This window comes from Pinus tabuliformis, chromosome Q (genome assembly GCF_031772625.1).
Source record: "Pinus tabuliformis cultivar Carrire ecotype Pingquan chromosome Q, CPIR1, whole genome shotgun sequence".
Classification (NCBI taxonomy): domain Eukaryota; kingdom Viridiplantae; phylum Streptophyta; class Pinopsida; order Pinales; family Pinaceae; genus Pinus; species Pinus tabuliformis.
Window position 1 is genome coordinate 738,826,110 of NC_142296.1, and position 19,933 is coordinate 738,846,042.

At 39.6% G+C, this 19,933-nt stretch overlaps 1 protein-coding gene across 1 annotated transcript in view; it reads left to right on the forward strand.

The window, feature by feature from the left end:
• LOC149221657 (V-type proton ATPase subunit a3-like) overlaps positions 1–19,933 on the forward strand; it is a 197,485-nt gene that overhangs the window by 69,740 nt on the left and 107,812 nt on the right. The window lies entirely within an intron of this gene.

A 19,933-nucleotide genomic window follows, 5' to 3' on the forward strand; every position in this document is an offset into this window, starting at 1 on the left:
CCTCATCTTCTATTGAGTGAGGTCTTAAAGAATCAGTTCAGTTCAAAATCATTTCCACCTATCAATAGTGCTCAGTGTTGTCCTTAATATTGTGCTTCCCCACCTCACTTTTATTATTCCCGATCCTTCCCCCCCATATGGCCACTTCATAAGCTATTTCCTGCTGTTGTCGGGGTGTCAATGAGAGCAAAGTGCAGGAGCATAACACCTTTTGATCCCTCTTGGTGCTTGATATATCCATGGTTAAGATGGATCTAGGCAAGTAATTTGTAAATATGTTATAGCCATGGGCATGTGTTTACAATTTCTTTCCCCAAAAAGAAAAAAAGGGATGTATGTGGGCTTGTTTGCATGATGTTATTTTGTCCATTTCAGAGTAAACAAATAGTTGTCTATGACTCAGAAAAGAGGCCAGCCTCTTCTACTACCATGCTGTCTATATAGTTGTACAGCAATTATATAGTACAATTGTAGCAGTATAGCACATGTTCAGGTACTGATCATCTCCCACATGATGGAGATGCCGTTGGCACCATATTTGATGCCAGGCATCTTGACCACAGGGAACATGACGTGATGTCTGAAAATGCACAGCAACCTCAGACACGGTGCCAGCAGCCAACCATGCCGCAATAAAATGGAAGATGAAATCGTACCTGAAAATGTGGGACAGTTGTAGGCTACAATTGCATACAACTATAAACATCAAAGCAGCAATATAAATCACAATATTCTGTTGCATGAGCAATAATAGCAGTGTTGTGTTGTAATATATGGGCCAAAAGCTTACCATCACATCAACAACAAAGGTCCCATGGTTCAAGGTCAGGTACCTTGCAGAGAAGAAAGGTGTTATCCGAGTTGTCTGTGTGTCTTCTTTTGGCTATGCTAAAATCTCCCCTAATAGATTGTATACCACATTTATGGCTGGCATAGAATTCTAGACAATGTCTGATCTCCTGATTGAGTGCTACACCTTATTGGGTGCAACTTCTTAGTTAATGCTTCCAAGTGCCAGAATATTGACATGACACTGCCCCTCTTCCAAGTGTTCCCTCTCAGCCATGTAGGTGCAGGCCTATCATGGAACACAGGCTTAGGAACTGTGTGTGTGGGATGGGTGTGTATAATTGCCAATTTATTCCAAAAAAATATAATGTATGGTCATTAAATTTGAAGCATTAACAAAATATTAACAACATTGAAATTTGAATAAATTATTCATGATAAATGCGTCCGTCCAAAAAAATTAATTGACGATAGCTACTGGATTCATCATTCAACTCAGAGAGATTCATCCTTGTGGAACTACAACGCTGACAAAATGCAAATGCCAAAACATTAAGCCATGAATTTATTTATAATTATAAGTCCTTTCCACTTGTGGTAGCAAGTGACAGGTAGAGGTCTAGGCCAACCTGAATCATATCAATGAGGCCTTGGATTTCCTCATGATCCCCTCTTATGGGTCAATTGGCTTGTTTAACACTCCTGTGGAGCTCTCATTCCAGACTCCAAAATGGACCTCTCTGGCTCCCCCTCAGATGGGTCAACCAGCTTGCTTGAGGCTCTTGTGGATCTCTCATACCACAAGGAAGGGGTTATCAGAGTTGGCTGTATGTCTTCTTTTGGGTATTAATGGAATCCCTCCTAATAGATTGTGTACGGAAGACAGAATTCTAGGCAATTTCTGATCTCCAGATTGAGTGCTGCACAAGTGCCAGAAGTATGGCATAATACTCTCCTTCCTATAAGTCTTCCCTCTCAGTGATGTAGGTGCAGGCTTGGCATGGAACACAGATTTAGGAATTGTGAATGTGATAGTGAGTGCAACAATATACGTAAAAAATTCCAATTTATTACAATTAAATATAATGTATGGTCATTAAAATTGAAGCATTAACAAAATATCAAACAACAATGAAATTTGAATAAATTATTCTTGATACATTCATCCATTGTAAAATCAGTTGACAATAATGAATAGATTCAAAATTCTACACAGAGAGATTCATCCTTGTGGATTAATAACAGTAACAAACTGCAAATGCCAGAACAATAAGCCTTGAATTTATTTATAAGTCCTGTCTTCTTGTGTTATCAAGCAACAAGTTGAGGCCTAGACCAATTGAATCATATCAATGAAGCCTTGGATTTCTTCTCGACTTCCTGTAATGTCTCAGACTAGGTTTCACAATATTCTTTACAATTACCATCGATGTATTTTTAACCAGAACTTTGCAAAAATGACATTGCCAATGATTTTCTGCTAATTATTAACGTAAGGACATTTCGTCAAACATAATGCAATACAATTTAACATGAAACCTTGTTTGACACAGTAAGCACAATCAGCAAACTCAGCCTTATTATATTAAATATGAATCTGAATATACATGAGAGCCTGTTAAGACATTGGTACAAATGGCTGAAGATATAAATGGATGACAATGACCTCTCCAATGAATTCGTTGTTGCCCAATGAGAAACCTGGATGGCTCCTCCTTCAAGACTAGCTAGGGTGGAGTCTTTCACCACTGAAGACTAGTTATTTTAATCAACTAGGGTGGGTAATTGCTCCATTGAAGAAGATCATGCTCGGGGTTATAAACCCTCAAGCAAGCTCCAAGAACCAAAGTAAACAATCCATCAGATATCCAGACATGCCTAAAGAATGATCTTGAGCTCCCTTTTATAATCTTTGGCCACCCCAATACCATGGGTAAGTATTCCATGGATACCAATACCATGGGCAAGTATTCCATGGGTGCCAATACCATGGCTACCAATACCAAGGGAAAGTAAATACATAATAATGCGACTTTATAAAGTGCCCCCTTGTTTTGCGGACCACATTTTATTCTAATTAAATCAGTCGTTCCCCTATAGTAATCTCTTTATGTGAATGGTAAGTTTTACTTTGTACATGGAGAAAATTAACCTAGTCAAAGGCACGTAAGTGAACATATATTTTATATTATACCCCAAAGAGGTGAATAGCCACATTTCAACTTTCAGTAGGGTTGTAACTTTTCAAAAAGAAAAAAAAAAGATTATAAATATATATATAAAAAGAAAGGTTTAAAGTTAAAAAAAAATTATAAAAAAAGAAGAGAGTTTAAGGGAAAAAAATATTATAATTCTATTTTTGAAAAAATATTATTATAGAAGTCAAAAGACAAGTTGAAGTACAAAGTGCAAGGGATTATATTAAAAATAGTGGCTACATAAAAGATTACAAGGTTACATTGGTGGAGTCAACCATTGAAGAGAAAGAAATGAAGTATAATTCGAAAATGATGGAACAAAGATTCTCTTGTAAACGTGCATGACCCATGTTATGGATTTTGTACATTAAAAAGGAATATCCGAGGAAAATATATTAATAATAATATCCATTTTTAAGGTCACAGCCAAGCCAGACACCAAATTGGTGTATGAGACCCCCTTGTTTGTGGGATAAGGGACCCACCTCCGCGCAGCGATTTGACTGCTAAGTCTACGAAGGCATACATACTCTACCCCCCTCTAGTTTTGAACCTGTGATCTCTTAGGAGGAAACACATGCTCTTAACCGTTAGGCCCACTCAAGCTGTATCATTATCAACAAGAATCACCAAGAAAATTACATTAATGTTAATTTAGCAAATCAACTATTAATTTCAGGATCAAATATAATCGAGAATAAAGAAGCCTCTTATTTTGATGCTGAATACAAAATTTAAAACTTGCAAGTAATAATTGATGAATATGAGTATGTATCTCAATTTGGTGTAGCAACTATGCTTAGAGAAGAGATTGACATAATTTTCGGATTACCTTGGTTTAAAGAATTGGGTATGCTTTTTTATACATTTTTTTTTATTATTATTATTATTATTATTTATTTTTGTATTTTTTTAATATTTTTCTCACTCGACGTTACCTTATAAGAAGAAGATGATCACATTCCAAGACATGACCATAAAGTTAGAATCAACAACACGCTCATCACAAAACCTTAAGGAGATTTCGAAATTGGTGTTCCAAGAGATCCAATCAGAAAACAAAAGGAGCTTGAAGAAGTCATCTCTAGTGAAGACAAAGAAATTTCGCGCCTCAGAGAGCACAAAGGAAAACTACTCTAACAAGTCAAGAAAGCTAAAGCCCCAAAGAATGAACTCAAGAAGCGCTTATCAGGACAAGAAGAGGAAAACTCACATTTAAAGAACCTTAATCAATCGTTATTAGAACAAATCGAAAATTTACAAGATGAGGAGAATACTAAACATAAAGCCAACAATCCAGAAAGTGAAGAGCTTTTACGTCTAAGGAATCATAACCAAGCCCTACTTACACAAATAAAGAAGTTTAAAAGTGACAAGAAGTCACTAAATGACAAGTTAGAATGACTTACACAAGAAGAAGTATCGAAGCCTTCAGTCCAAGTTGAAGATAAAGGAACAAATACTGATCCCATCAATATCATAACTCAAAAAGATGAGAAACCAATAGAAGTTAAAACTTATGCAGATGTTGCAGTTCAAACAATGGAAATTCCAAGTGATGATTCAGTAGCCAACTCAACAACAACAACGCTTGAAGGAAATCAGGAAACAACCACTAACATGATAAGGGAAAGTCCAACCAGAAGAACTATTTATCGACATCCAAATCACAAGAGCAGACTTTCCAATCAATCTACGTACCAGTATCACTCAAAACATAAACGACAAATTTATGTTCCCAAGAATACTGAAGTTTGCAAAATCTAGTCCTACGATAACTATTCATCACAAATTTCCAAAGATCAGAAGATTCCACAGAAGATTAATCTAGGATGGTCTGATCCATTCTTAGTACGACAATTTTCTCTATCACTCAGAGCATCATATCATCTTGTATCAACGAAGATGAAAGCTCAAAGACTAGAAGATATTCTTAGTAAGCTTCGAGGTCAAAGCTTCTTGAAGAGAGAGGCAATGTCATGAATATAATTCTTATAAAAATAATAAATATAAATATAAATATAAATATAATAAATAATAATTAATTAACTAATGGTTAGTTAGTTAGTAATGAAGAGGCATGTCTTAGATACATAACCATTCATGAAAGGGCACGTACCTAGGGTATATAAGTAGACCGTCATTTTCATTTGTAATATCTCACATCTCATATCAATTCAATGTACAATAATCAATATACAGTTACATGTCTTACAATGGACATTTATGTCTTTGAAGTATTTTGAAGATTTCCGCTGTGTATATGACTTTTGGTCGTTACATTGGTATCAGAGCATTCTTCTAAGTATACGAACTTTGTTCATTACATTAGACTACTTTTATAATTTTCCATAGGCCAAATCCCTAATCTCCAAAGTGATAAAGTGCGAGGATTAAATCTTAGCCTTCTTAGATCAATGGTGGAGATTAGATCTAAGTCACTTAAATAATTTAATATTTATCCTTTAGATAAACATTAGCCCAAAGCCAACATCAATCAAATAATTAATCAATCTAGGGTTAAAAATTGTTGATTTTTCTATAATAAACACAATAAAAATCAATTTTCAGATCTGATAATTACTTCTAATGATCTTCGATTAATCTATTTTGCGCCACATATGTCATTAAGCAATTATACACAATAAATCTCAACAATAATGCAGCTAAAACAATAGAAACAAATAAAAACATAAAGAGACAACCATGCACAATAGAGACAACAAATTTTCCTTGGGAAACCCAAACTTGGGAGAAAACCCAACAACCCTTCTTCTAGCTTCTCATGAGAGAATCTATCCAATCCTATAATTTCCGTGGGACATTCACCTTTGGTTGACCTAGCCAAGTCCTTCTGGCTTCAAAGATGAATGTATCCTATAATTTGCCCGTATAATTGCCTTGGACCATTCACCTTTTTGGTCATAGTCCTTTATGACATAGCCAAGTCCTTTTGGATTCAAAGGTGAATGTATTCACCTCCTCTTGGTCAATGTCCTTTTATGACCTAACCAAGTCCTTTGGCTTCAGGAGATGGTCAACCTAATCCTGCAAAGACCTTATTATTCCCTTCCAATGAAGGAGACGTTCGACATCAAATCAAGCTTGTCTTTGGAGTATGTCCAAAGTATGCTTATTTGTGGATATGTAGGGGAGCTCTCTTGCTTCTCTTTGTATCATGTCTCGAATGAAGTGGCTCAGCCATGTCCTTTTGGATTCTGAAGCAGGGCTTTCTGTAATAGTCCTGGCTGCTCCCTTTGTCATGGAAACAAATTCTCCTGCCATTGCTTCTTCCTCTGTCACATGAGCAAGTCCTTTTCACAAGTAGAGACTAGAGTAAACCAGTTGTTAAATTTGGACAACTAGGTCCAAACTCCATGTTCTGATGCTCAGATTAAGAGGCTAATATTTTTGTTGGATTCCTCTTTCTGAGAGGTGTAAAATCCATATAAAAATAGTCTTAATCCGATGAGCAGAACTTATATTTTGAATTTATTATTCTTAATAAATTATATGTGCAAGGTCAGCCAGTTTTGTAATGTAGGCTCACATGCCCAACAGATGTGTCACACACCCTCATTGATGGATATATATACAGGAAAAGTTGGAGAGAATTTCATCACAACAAAACTCACATCTTAGGGTTGTTGTGACACATGCTGGGCTGGCTGACCAAAGGAGACTTTGCTGGTTGAAGCATCCTGTTGACCGCCGAAACGATCACATACATTTTTCTTGTTTCTGATTTGTCTTCTGTAAGATCTGCTTATATGTTCTATCTGCATTTTGCTTATCTACTTGTATGATTGCTGTGAGAAAAGTGAAATTGCTCTTAGCATAGAACATCTACAAAACTTAACATGGTATCGGAGCCAAGTTGAAGACAAACTCTATCTATAACAATCATCTCTTGTGATCTCTCTCCACTTGTCTTTGGGTTTTGGTGGTGTGAGAGATCAAAAGGGATTCGCTATCCTAAAGGATGCCCTAACTAATACGCGGTCAGGGAGGAAGGTTTCATAGCGCAGCAAGGGAGTGACCTAAACACAGGTCTAATGTTCCGTTGATTGGTTTGCATATCTACTTGTTCGTGGAATATATAAGTTCGCAAGACTGTCTCACATATGATATGACCGCAATCCCTTTTCGCATAAGGTATACCCGTGTATGTCACAATCTCTGGCCCGCATATGGAATAACCGATGACTCGCTGAAAAACACAGTCACGTTATCAAATTGCATTATATATTATCACCACATTGTGTATGGCAGGGTATGGCAAACAACGTATGGCAGACAATGTTTCTTTGACATGGCAGACAATGTCATGGTATGGAAAACATCATGTTGAAACATGATATGGCAGACAGTTCTTTCATGGTATGGCAAACATCATGTTGAAACATGATATGGCAAACAGTTCTTTGACATGGCAGACAATGTCATGGTATGGAAAACATCATGTTGAAACATGATATGGCAGACAGTTCTTTGACATGGCAGACAATATCATGGTAAGGCAAACATCATGCTGAAACATGATATGGCAGACAGTTCTTTCATGGTATGGCAAACATCATGCTGAAACATGATATGGCAGACAGTTCTTTCATGGTATGGCAAACATCATGTTGAAACATGATATGGCAAACAGTGCTTTGACATGGCAGACAGTGAACAACATATATATACACGGTATGGCTGACAGGATTTTGGTATGGCTAACAATATATATATATATATATATATATATATATATATGACATGGCAAACATAGTATCCATGACAGGGTAGTCTCCCTAGTGACATGATATAGTGGACGCAGTAATAAAAGGACACAATCAACCGCAATCTAAATTCCACAGTCCTGAGGTGTAGCTGGAGTTATGTATACGCTGTGCAATTATACGCTGGGCAGTCATGTCATACATTGCAGTTATGGTTATATACATTCGCTGGACAGTCCTGTACACATCACATGAGGATATATATATGCACGCAGAGATCCTGTACACGTCGCAGAAGTCTCGTACGCATTGCAGAGGAGTTATATCAGCCGCAGAAGTTTTATACAATATTATATAGGTCACAGAGGTCCTGTACACGTCGCAGAAGTCTTGTATGCATCGCAGGGGAGTGATATTAGCTGCGGAGGTTTTATACAATGTTCCTGTACACATCGCTGAGGTTATATATACACGCAGAAGATGCCAAAGACTTATATATACAAACAGAGTATGCAAATGTCCCTTATGTATATTCGCCGAGGCTGCGGAGGTTTCATACAATTGCATTGGTATATGGTCTCACATTCGTCTCTTTGATGTGGTATGACATTCGCATAATATCCCTGGTTATAATGGCAAATGATATGATCGCGATACTGTGATGATATGTGATATTGCTCTGGTGTGAAAATTGATACAAGATGTATGGCATCAGCGTTATATGACAGGGTCTCGATATATATGATCTTGCTCCAGCAGTATATAGGGTCTTAATATGTATCTGGTCTTGATGTGTATGGTCTTTATATATACGGTAGACTGTACTGACGATGGGCAGTAATCGCTGGACAATATACGCTATAGTACATAAGTTATATATATATGCTGGACATGTATATACACCGGGCAGTCATGATTATATATACACTTGTCATGGTTATTAATACCAGGACCAGAAATACCAGGTATGAGGAGTCTAATGTTGTTGATAAAAGAAATAAGTTCAAAGACTTTTGCAGAGAAGCTGGCATTAAGAGGGAGACTACCACTGCATATACTCCTGAGCAGAATGGTGTTGCTGAACGCAAGAATAGGACTATTGTGGAAGCTGCCCGTGCCATGCTATGTGACCAGGGTCTTCCAAAGTTTCTGTGGGGAGAAGCTGCAAATACTGCTGTGTACATTCAAAACCGATGCCCTCATTCCGCTTTGGACTCCAAAACTCCCGAAGAGGTTTTCTCTGGTAAGAAACCTGATGTCTCACATTTTAGAATTTTTGGATGTCCTGTCTATTTTCATGTGCCGAAAGAAAAGAGAAGTAAGCTGGATGCTACTGGGAAGAAAGGAATGTTTGTGGGCTACAGTGAGACTTCTAAGGCATATAGAGTCTATGTACCTGGTCAAAGGGAAGTAGAGATAAGCCATGATGTCACTTTTGACGAAGATGCTTCCCTGAAGAAAGTAGTAGATCTTCCTAGATCTGAAGAAAACCATGAAGAAAGACCTGGAAATCTGGAAGAACCCCAGGATGAGACTATGCCTGATGTTGAAGGGCCAATGGATCCTATTGATCCTTCCCCTTCTCTAGGAAAGAGGCCATCATGGCTCAGGGTCACCCTCGAAGATGCTGAGGGTCATGCTGCCCCAAGGGGAACATTCCGAGAAAGCAAGAAGCCGTGTAGATACCAAGGGTATCTAGCTGCCATGAGTACTATTATACAATCTGAACCTGGATCTTTTGAGGAAGCCATCAAGCATCAAGTCTGGAAGGATGCTATGCATGAAGAATATGAGGCTATTATGAAGAATGATGTCTGGGATGTGGTCCCGAGACCGAAGGACAAATCTGTTGTCACCGCTAAATGGCTCTACAAGATTAAACATGGATCTGATGGGAGTGCTGAAAAGTTTAAGGCAAGATTTGTTGCCCGTGGCTTCCCTCAAAAGGAAGAAATTGACTATGACGATATATCTGCACCTGTGGCTCGATATACCACCATCCGATCCATCATAGCCCTTGCTGCTACGCAAGGATGGAGTCTTCATCAGATGGATGTCAAGACCGCTTTTCTGCATGATGCAATAAAGGAAGAGGTGTATGTAGAACAACCTCTGGGATTTGAAGTTCAAGATCGAGACACTTATGTCTGCAGGTTGAAGAAAGCCCTCTATGGGTTAAAGCAAGCACCCAGAGCTTGGTATGAGAGGATGGATAGTTACTTGATGAAGCTGGGCTTCACTCGAAGCAATGCTGATCCAAACCTTTACTTTAAGGTTGTGGAAGGAAAGCCTCTCATTCTAGTGCTGTATGTGGACGACCTCTTCCTGACAGGTGATGACCCTCTCATTCATCAATGTAAGAGGGAGCTTGCTGCTGAGTTCGAGATGAAAGACCTAGGACTGATGCACTATTTCCTAGGCCTGGAGGTCTGGCAGAGACCTGGAGAGATTTTCCTTTCTCAAGGAAAGTATATTGTGAAGCTTCTGGAAAGATTTGGGATGGTGGACTGTAAGTCCGTGTCGACACCAATGGAACTCAACTTTAAGAAGTTGAGTGGCAGCGCTGCAGGGCCTATCTTGGCCAATCCTACTGAGTATCGTCAACTCATAGGAGCTTTGATGTTCTTAGTGAACACCCGTCCGGACATATGTTTTGCAGTGAATACTTTGAGTCAACAGATGGTTGAGCCTCATCATTTTCACTGGGTTGGTGCCAAGAATCTTTTGAGATATCTTCGGGGCACGATAAACCATGGGCTGAGATACACTGCCGGGAGTGTGATACTCCGGGGATATACTGATGCCGATTGGGCTGGCAGTGTGGTGGATCGTAAGAGCACATCTGGATGCTGTTTCAATCTTGGTTCTGCTTCGATCTCATGGATGAGCAGGAAGCAGAAGTCGGTGGCTTTGAGCACCGCGGAGGCCGAATACATTGCTGCTAGTATGGCCTGTTGTGAAGCAGTTTGGTTGAGGAAGCTCTTTAGTGAGCTGTTCCAACATGTGCTAGATACCACTGTAATACTCTGTGATAATCAGAGTGGGATTCGTATGACTGAGAATCCTGTGTTCCACGACCGATCCAAGCATATTGATATCAGGTACCACTTTATCCGGGATATGGTACAGCGAGGCGCCGTAAGGCTCGATCATATAGGAACTGATGAGCAGGTCGCGGATATTCTCACTAAGCCCCTGGGGAAGGTCAAGTTCCTAACCTTCCGTGAGAGTCTTGGTGTCGTGGAAAGACCCTATGATGTGGGTCCTGTTGGACGATGAGCTCTGGGAGCTCTAGGGGGCTTTGGGGATAGCTTCTCAGAGCTATAAGCACTCATAATGCTTCTGCCCCACCCTTGTGATTATTGAGCTGGTTCGCCACTCATTTAATCTGTGCCCCGTATGCATCCTACCCATTGAGTTCAGGGCTCATGGGAAGTACCTCTCATTTGGCCAATGAGGTGTGGAAAAGCTAGAGACTATTAGCAAAGACTGATGGACGCATCAGAGATTGCCGTACTCTCTATCTAGGATGGCATGGTCCAACCACTTGATCTGGGATCAAGATTTGTGAGGTCTGGGACCTCTGGACTGATTATGTCAGTCGGGGAATGATGTCTTTGTGACTGACCCACTTCTGTTCTGAAATAAAGAAGCCAGCAAAGCAAGTTTCGGCGGGATGACTCACGATGTTAATTGCACTAATAGATGGAGTTCTCCCTAGTTGAGAGGGAGTGTTAAATTTGGACAACTAGGTCCAAACTCCATGTTCTGATGCTCAGATTAAGAGGCTAATATTTTTGTTGGATTCCTCTTTCTGAGAGGTGTAAAATCCATATAAAAATAGTCTTAATCCGATGAGCAGAACTTATATTTTGAATTTATTATTCTTAATAAATTATATGTGCAAGGTCAGCCAGTTTTGTAATGTAGGCTCACATGCCCAACAGATGTGTCACACACCCTCATTGATGGATATATATACAGGAAAAGTTGGAGAGAATTTCATCACAACAAAACTCACATCTTAGGGTTGTTGTGACACATTCTGGGCTGGCTGACCAAAGGAGACTTTGCTGGTTGAAGCATCCTGTTGACCGCCGAAACGATCACATACATTTTTCTTGTTTCTGATTTGTCTTCTGTAAGATCTGCTTATATGTTCTATCTGCATTTTGCTTATCTACTTGTATGATTGCTGTGAGAAAAGTGAAATTGCTCTTAGCATAGAACATCTACAAAACTTAACACCAGTCCAATAGGTCGCCTTCCGTCATTTGGAATCCAATTCGGCATAGTGAATTCACAACTGTCTGTTTCTTCTCCAGTACAAATATTTCTAAAGGAGGTAGCAAAACACATGCATAATCAACTTCGCCAACAAAGGAATAAAAAAAACAATCCCTCTATCATTACAAGCAAAGCCTCATCATCATTTTAGTTCTCACTCAAGAATGGGATTAATTCCATCCGGGTTCTCTTTTTGCTCTATGTAAAAGTAGGTGGGGGAGGCTTTCTCCTTAGCTCCCTCTGGCTTTGGAGTAACTTCCTTCTAAATATTTATAACATAATCTTCCATTTTGAAGAAGAATGGTTCTCGGATGAATGGTCTCATGAACATGCATTGTACCCGCAATCATCATTTTTGTCACACAAAATGTCTAGGCACTGCGACAACGGCTCAGATCGAGGTTGGTCACCCTGATCCCCAATCTCTTCGTTTAAGCCGCCTCCCAACAACAGACTAAGGGGGGTAGACTCTATGGAAAGGGAATGAAGGAGGACTAGTTGGGAAGCAACTAGTGCGGGAGACACAACCAAGCGACCAAGTACTTGATTTAGATTTAGCAAGACTTATAGCATTCGATTAGATTTAGATGATTGATACTAGTGCCTTATGGAGTCAACTATCTTGCTAGGAAATTTAGGACCAAGTAATTGATGAGCAACTGCTGCTTGGATGAATAACTATCTTATATGAAATGCAGATCTTCTAGCTAATGTGGGATTTAGGAATCTTGGTTAATTTTAGTTTAATGCCTATTCTATGTTTAAACCCTTCAATCCTTTCTATATCAAACCTTTTTTCGTAGTAAGTGGCAGAGTGAAGATAAGGTGAAGCACACTAAGGTGTGATTAATGATACCTCTCCTGAAAATCCAACATACCCGGTGCCTCTGGCGCTGCAGAGAGTTGTGGCTCTGATGACTGCAAGGTCACCGTTTTAAGCAGCGTTGCGAACATCGCGATCGAGATTAAATCAACGAGGGGAAAAATCGGGAAAAAATCGTAAAAATCGAGAAAAAATCGGTAAAAATCGGGAAAAATTGGTAAAAATCGGCAAAACATCGGCAACACTAAAAATATGAAAAAAGTCATTTTTTTTTTCCATTTTTCCAAGTATCTAAAGCATCCATGATTTTTTGACGATTTTTATGATTTTTTGGTGATTTTTAGGATTTTATCGCGATTTTTTCATGATTTTTATGATTTTTTGGCGATTTTTTTCAAAGTGAAAAAATTGCTAATTAAATCGGCCGATTAAATCACCATGTCGAAAAAATCTCGATTTTTTAAAAAAATCTCGATTTTTTCAAAAAATCTCGATTTAATCGTGATTTTTGCAACATTGGTTTTAAGTTCTATTAAAATCAGGCTTCTCAAGCAAAGATGGATGGATACCTATCTTTCTATCGACCAAGCTTATGCTTGGAAGTAAATTTTAATTATGGAAGATTAACTTAATATGCAAATGCACGAGATGATTAGTAGATGGAGCAAGATGAAGCAAGATTCAAGGATTGAAAGCGCTTATGTCACGATCTATTTCTGAGTTATATGCCAAAGCATTTAATCAAAATAAATATTTTGTTCACTAGACTGAAAGATTAACTTCTCAGCAATACGCTTAAAATATCACAATATAATGGCCGACTAAATCACAAGCTTATCACTTCAATTTATCTAAATTCTTTCCAATGCAATTATAGGTCAAAGAGAACAAAAAATTCTTCGCAATTTTTCAATATCTCCTTCAAGATAATGCCAATTATATAGATGCTTAAAAACACTCAATTTAGGAAACAAAAGATATGCAATTTACCACAATTCCATAAAAGTACAACTACTTGAAAGATTCTCAAAATTTAATATGCAATAAATGTCCAATAATTCAAGTAAATAAACCCATGCTTAGAGTGATTAAAGATAGTTAAAGCTTAATGCCAATAATCATGAAACTTAGTGTACGAAAGACTTAAGCACTTAAATTTTGAAAATTAATTACCATGAAAATACCATGAAGTTTAAATGCTCTAATCATTTCAAGTAATTCTAGAATTAAATGACTTTTGTAAGTATAACCCAAACCCAAAAAATTTCCTCCTATAGTCAAACCTTAGAGATATTAAAAAATTTAAATGTGCCTTGACTATAAAAGGATTTTAAATTTTTACCACAAAAATTTTCCTATTAAAGATTTAAAGTCTCAAACCCTTAACACAAAAAACCCAAAAAAGAAACCTTGGATCAAAAATTTATATTACTCTTTTGGCAAATTTAATGTGATAAAGGTTATAGAGGAAATTAAAAAATCCTTTTAATTTTTATTTTTTAAAGGGTCAAAAAATAAAACTTTGTTAAAAAAAGGCAAATGAATATTTCAAATTAAATTCAAAGGCCACAAAATTAAATTGAATGTTTCATAAAAAAATTTAAATTTTAAAAGTAGAACCAAAAAATTTGAAATGAGGATTGAATGAAAATTTGATTTGATTTTTGTTTTTTTTTTTGTTTTTTTGGTATCCCTAAAGCTAACCCTAAAGAGAAATAAAATAGAAAAAAGAATGAAAGCAAATTCAAAAGGGAGTTGAGGGTGAGCTTTTGCAGGTTGGAGCGGCGGAAGAGAGGTTGAAGGAGGGACGCAAATGGAGAGGAGGAGCTCACGACAAGGAGATGGTAGCGAGGAAGAGAGGCTGGAGAATGCAATGAAGGGAAGGATGCAGGTCGAGGGAGAAGCTTAACGCAACAGGCAACAATTGATAGGGACATAGAATAAAGAGGAGCACTTGGAGGTGAAAGAAGGTCGAGCTAGGGTCGCGACAGGGGAAAGCGAGGGGGATACACCAATGAGGGAGTAAGAAAGGGGCAGTTAAGGATGCAGGCAGAGGATCGAACTGCAAGGAGAGGAGAAAAATGGAATGCGAAAGAGGAGCTGAAGAAAAGGACCGCGAAACAGCAAGGAAGAGCCCGCAGGCTAGATCGAGCAACAAGGAGGGAGAAAAGAAAAAATGCAGGCAGAGGGAATAATGACTGCTGCAACAATCAAGATAACGGAGGAATTGAGGGCTATCTCTGGCCCGAAAAGTAAAAAAAAAATTAACATCGAAAAATCTTCACTCGAAAATCAAATTGTACTCCAAACTGATGTATTTTTCCTTAAAATTTATCTCAGAAATTTGTGAAAAACCCAGATCTGAAGCTTTTTGCTGAATGATTTGAAATGAATAATCCTTGCAAACAAATATTTTTTGAGACAAGATCTTGCCCTCTAGGGCCTAGATCTGTCTCAGATCTTGAAATTTTTTCTTGAAAAGCCTTCAAATCCGCACTTGCAAAATGGAAAACAAAAATACCCAGATCCCGATATATACAAAAAACTAAACAAAACCCCCGAAACCCAAGTTAGAAAATCTTCAGATTTATACAAAATATCTACAGATCTATGCAAAAGAGTTGCAGATCTGTTAAATCTAAGGAGTATGAGTCTAACTCTGCTCCTAGATCTGAAGATCTAAGGCTCTTGCTAGCCAGATCTATCAATTTTTCCACAAAATATTTAAAAAGATTTTGTTTTTTTAGAGAGGTATTAGCCCAAAAACTTCATGCAGAAGAATTTAATCTTTAGATAAATCTTGAAGTTAATATGAGGTAGGCTCCTCAGAAAATATATGCTGAGAGTTGGCTGGTCCAATCGAGGACTATTCCCAAACACTCAATGAAAACCTTAGAGATCTTTTGCAAACACTAGATCAACCATCAAACCAAGTAGAGAAATAGAATAACAATAAAATTATGAAGAAATAGAGATGCATGCTAATTAAATCAAAATTAAAAATGTTACCTTAGATCCAACAAATGAAATAAGATACCTATATTTAGATTATTCTAAGAGAGCTATTGATTTTCGTTTTTCAAATAATATTTGCAGAAATTAAAATGATGTTACCATAGATTCATGAAGAGGAACACCACCGCAAGTTGAAACCCCAAATACTTTTGCATTAATTCCAAAAAATATACAAGAGAGCTTGAGAGCTTAGTACACGATTCAAAGATTGGATGAAAAATAGACTGACACCGACCTCTAATTTATAGATAAATTTTCCAACGACTAGTTCGCTTGATCCCTGTCAAAGTAATCTCGACCATTGAAAAAGATTTGATTATCTTTTAATCTTGTCTGTCGAAATTATTTATTTTTTGAGGAATTTTGAATTTTGAATTTAATTCATTTTTAATTAACTCAAAAATAATAATTTTGATTTAATTACCTCAAAAAATTGACTTTGACATAAATACCTAGGTCCAAGGGTCCAAGATTTCTTAAAATTTTCAATATTCCCTTGGCACGGGACCTTCAAAAATTTATTTTTTTAAGACCCACGAATTTTGCCTGTGGAGAATTTAAATTTACGTAGGACATAAAATTAATTAAATTTCTGGCTTAAGATTTTTAATTTAATTTGGCCAGAAAATATAATTTTTTTTTTTTTATCTGAATTTGACTAATTCTATTATCGTACAAAACAAATATACAAAATAGAGTACAACCGGCAAGGCTTAAGAAGATTTGCCTGTCAGCCCTGGCCTTGCCCAATTAGCAGCTCCAAAATTGAAAGGATTCAAAATTGGGCATGTTGCCGACACTGTTACATAACATAGATGGACTGAACATAGATGGACATAACACATCATGAACAACAAGACACCAGGGCCGTAGGATGACCCGGACAGAGACACAAAGACAACTGGACAATGACAATTGACACTTGGACAGTTACATGTGACACATGGACATTGTAGCCGACACGTAGACATAAATAAGGCCGCCCCTTAGCCGAATTACATTCCAAAGACCCATCAAAACCAGAGATTACCAGGGCGAGATTAATCTTCATCAGAGGTCTGGAGCTCCTCAGCAATGCGGCACCCGAAACGGAGCGGATCTTCTGAGTCCGAGAGATGGATGACCTTATCCGGGCTACCCTTTCTAGCTGGTTTGCTCGGGCCAGCCAGTGAAGCATCAACGCGCGCAGAGGGGCCTGCCTCCAAGTCAAGATTGATGGCGGGGCGTTCCAGATTCATTCCTTGTGCACGCCGCGGCTCCATCCAACCCGGTCCAGGATTGCGCTCAGGCGGCGACCAGCCAGTTTCTGCTCCGACCGGGAGGCAGGCAATTGGAGAGTCTTCTCGGCTCATGCGCTGCCCTTCTGTCAGCGGCTCGACCTCCATGCTCGGATTAACACCAGGCTCAACAGTGATAGACACAACCAACGTAGAGTTGGCTTGGGGGCAGGGGAGACGATATCTGAGCATGGGGAGCTCCCTCTGCCTCTCTTCAGCAATTGGGCTACTGTCACGATGCCCCCCTTCCTCATCGTTGCTGTCCTGAAACCACTGAGGCCGCGAGGTAACCTCAACAGAAGAAGAAGGGGAATAATAATCATCCTGCGGTGGAGCTCTGCCCTGAATTCCACCTCTCCGGCTGCCCATCCGTGGCCTTCCTCGCGGCATTGTAAATCCAATGGACTGTGCTTCAACAATGGCTACAGCGACCCCCGACGTCAGTATCCAACAGCAGTACCCAGACCCGACACCCGCAATAGGAATCCAAGAACTGACCTTGGCCACGAGAACCAGAACTCCCAAAACCAACTTTGGCAACAAGAAACAGCCCCAAGAAACAACTCCGGCAGCAAGAACCAGTACCCAGAACCAACCCCGGCAATAGGAATTTGCTTCAGGAGCCAACCCCAGCAACAAGAACCAGTGCCAACTCCCGAAATCGAAACCAGTCACGCAGCTCCAGCTCCACGAACACACATCAGTCCCGCAATTGCAGCTCCAAGGGCTAACATCCCTCAGTTCTGCAGTCGCATTGCTGTCTGAGCGGAGCAGAGCCTTTTTACAGATCACGCATACCTCTCTCGCCATTTTCCGCGGTTTAAACGCCATCGTCTCCCCAACGCTCAACTGCTTCCCTCGAGCCGAGTAGACAGGCATTAATGCCGTCTGCTCGTCGCCTTCATATGTTTTATTGCCATCCTGCGTATGGTACCGCCATTCACCTTGGGCGCGCCACCTGCCCACGTGATGGCGCGTGCCATTCCTTCTTCCCTCATGCACTCGCATCCGGGATGATGGAATCCTCCTTCGCCAGAGTGAGGCAGTCATTGTTGAGCTTGTCATCATTTGAGTTATCCAGTGAACCTGCAAAGTAGGATGTGCATTGAGAGGCACCTTGGTTGGCTAATCTATCAGCCACCTTGTTCGCTGTTCTTCGAACATGCTTGAACTCTATACTTTGGGGAGATTGTAGTTTCTTCTCCATGGATTCTAGCCTGCTTAATAGTCTCCAACTCGTGGCCACCTTGACCGCTGGCGTGCCTGCTTGGATTCTTTGGGCAGCATTAATAAGGATTAGAGAGTCACCTTCTATTTCCAAAGGAAAGTAGTTTTGCTGTTCTGCAATGCATAAGCCTCTCCATAAGCCTTCTAATTCGGCTACATTGTTAGTATCCTTTCCCAACGAGCCATAGAATATCTGGATTATTTCCCCTGTGTGGTTTCGGAAGAGTCCGCCATAACCTGCGAGCCCTGGATTTCCTTTGGCCGCCCCATCAAAATTTAACTTGTAGGTAGCATCTGCAGGAGGGGACCAACTGGAAGGAGAGGTGCTGCTGATAGGTGGTCTGGTGCCTTCTTTCTGAATTATTGAGAGGTTTAAGTTCCAAGCCTTCAGGATCCTGCATTCTAAAGGGGATTCTGGCATATCCTTGTCTGTCCATGATTTGAGGGCCAGAGTTTCTTGTAACTGTTTGCTGAGGATTAACCATAAGGTTTCATTGGGCCTGGAAGAGTTGTTGAAGATTCTGTGGTTTCTTTCTTTCCAAAGATTCCAATATATGAATCCTGGTAAGAGTCTCCACAGGTAGTTGAGAAGCGGACTCTTGAATGGGGAGGGAGCCCAATTCCTTAAGTTTTCAGCTATGTCCTCCGTCCTGTCTTCTGATCTCATGTTGCAGCTTTCTGCTTTCCTCCATAATTGTTTTGCTAGCGGGCAGGTTTCCATGAGATGTCCTATTGTCTCAGAATCAATGTTGCAGTTCGGGCATCTTGATGGTCCCACGAATCCACGCTTGATCAGGTTGTCCCATGTGAGTATTCTTCTTTTACTGAGCAGCCATAAGAAAGTGGATATTTTGGGCCAAATTCCTGGTTGCCAGATCTTATCCCAAATCGGGTCCTTGTTGGGTTGGTTTCCATGGTATCTGAGCTGATGGGCTTCTTGAGTAGTAAATACTCCTTTGTGTTTATGGCCCCATCTGAGGCGATCCTGTAGAGCGGAGTATCGGATTTTCCTAAATGATAATTCTTTTTCTATGTCCTCATATGTCTCGCCTTGCCAATTGTTTTGCCAGAGACTGGCTTTCTTCCAGGTTCTAAAGTCGGTACTCGCAGAATGTAGCCAAAATTGATTGACTTGAGTGAGTTGTGCTTGCTGCATCTGCTTTTGCCAGAGAGGCTTGTGAAAGACTGTGGCAAGCTTGGGGAGCTGCTGCCACGAATCCTCCCAAAATCGGGCAGTGGTACCGGAGTGAATCTCCCAAAAACTATGTTCTTGAATGAATTTACTGTGGGGTTTGGCTGCGTTCCAAATAGCAGATCCCTGAGTAGTGGAGTTGATTCTGATTAGATCGTTCCATTGGCTGCCTGGTGCATATTTGGCCTGCCATAGCTTGGCCCATGGTGCGTTTGGCTTTGTGATCCAGTTCCACCACATGCGAGCTCCCATATTATCATTGCTCTGTAAAGGGTCTCGAAGTCCCAGGCCTCCATCGGACTTGGGCTTGCAGACATCCAGCCATTTCACTAGCGCCCATTTTCTGTTGAGGCCAGAAGAACCCCAGAGGAAGTTTCGCTGGAGATTGCGGATAGTTT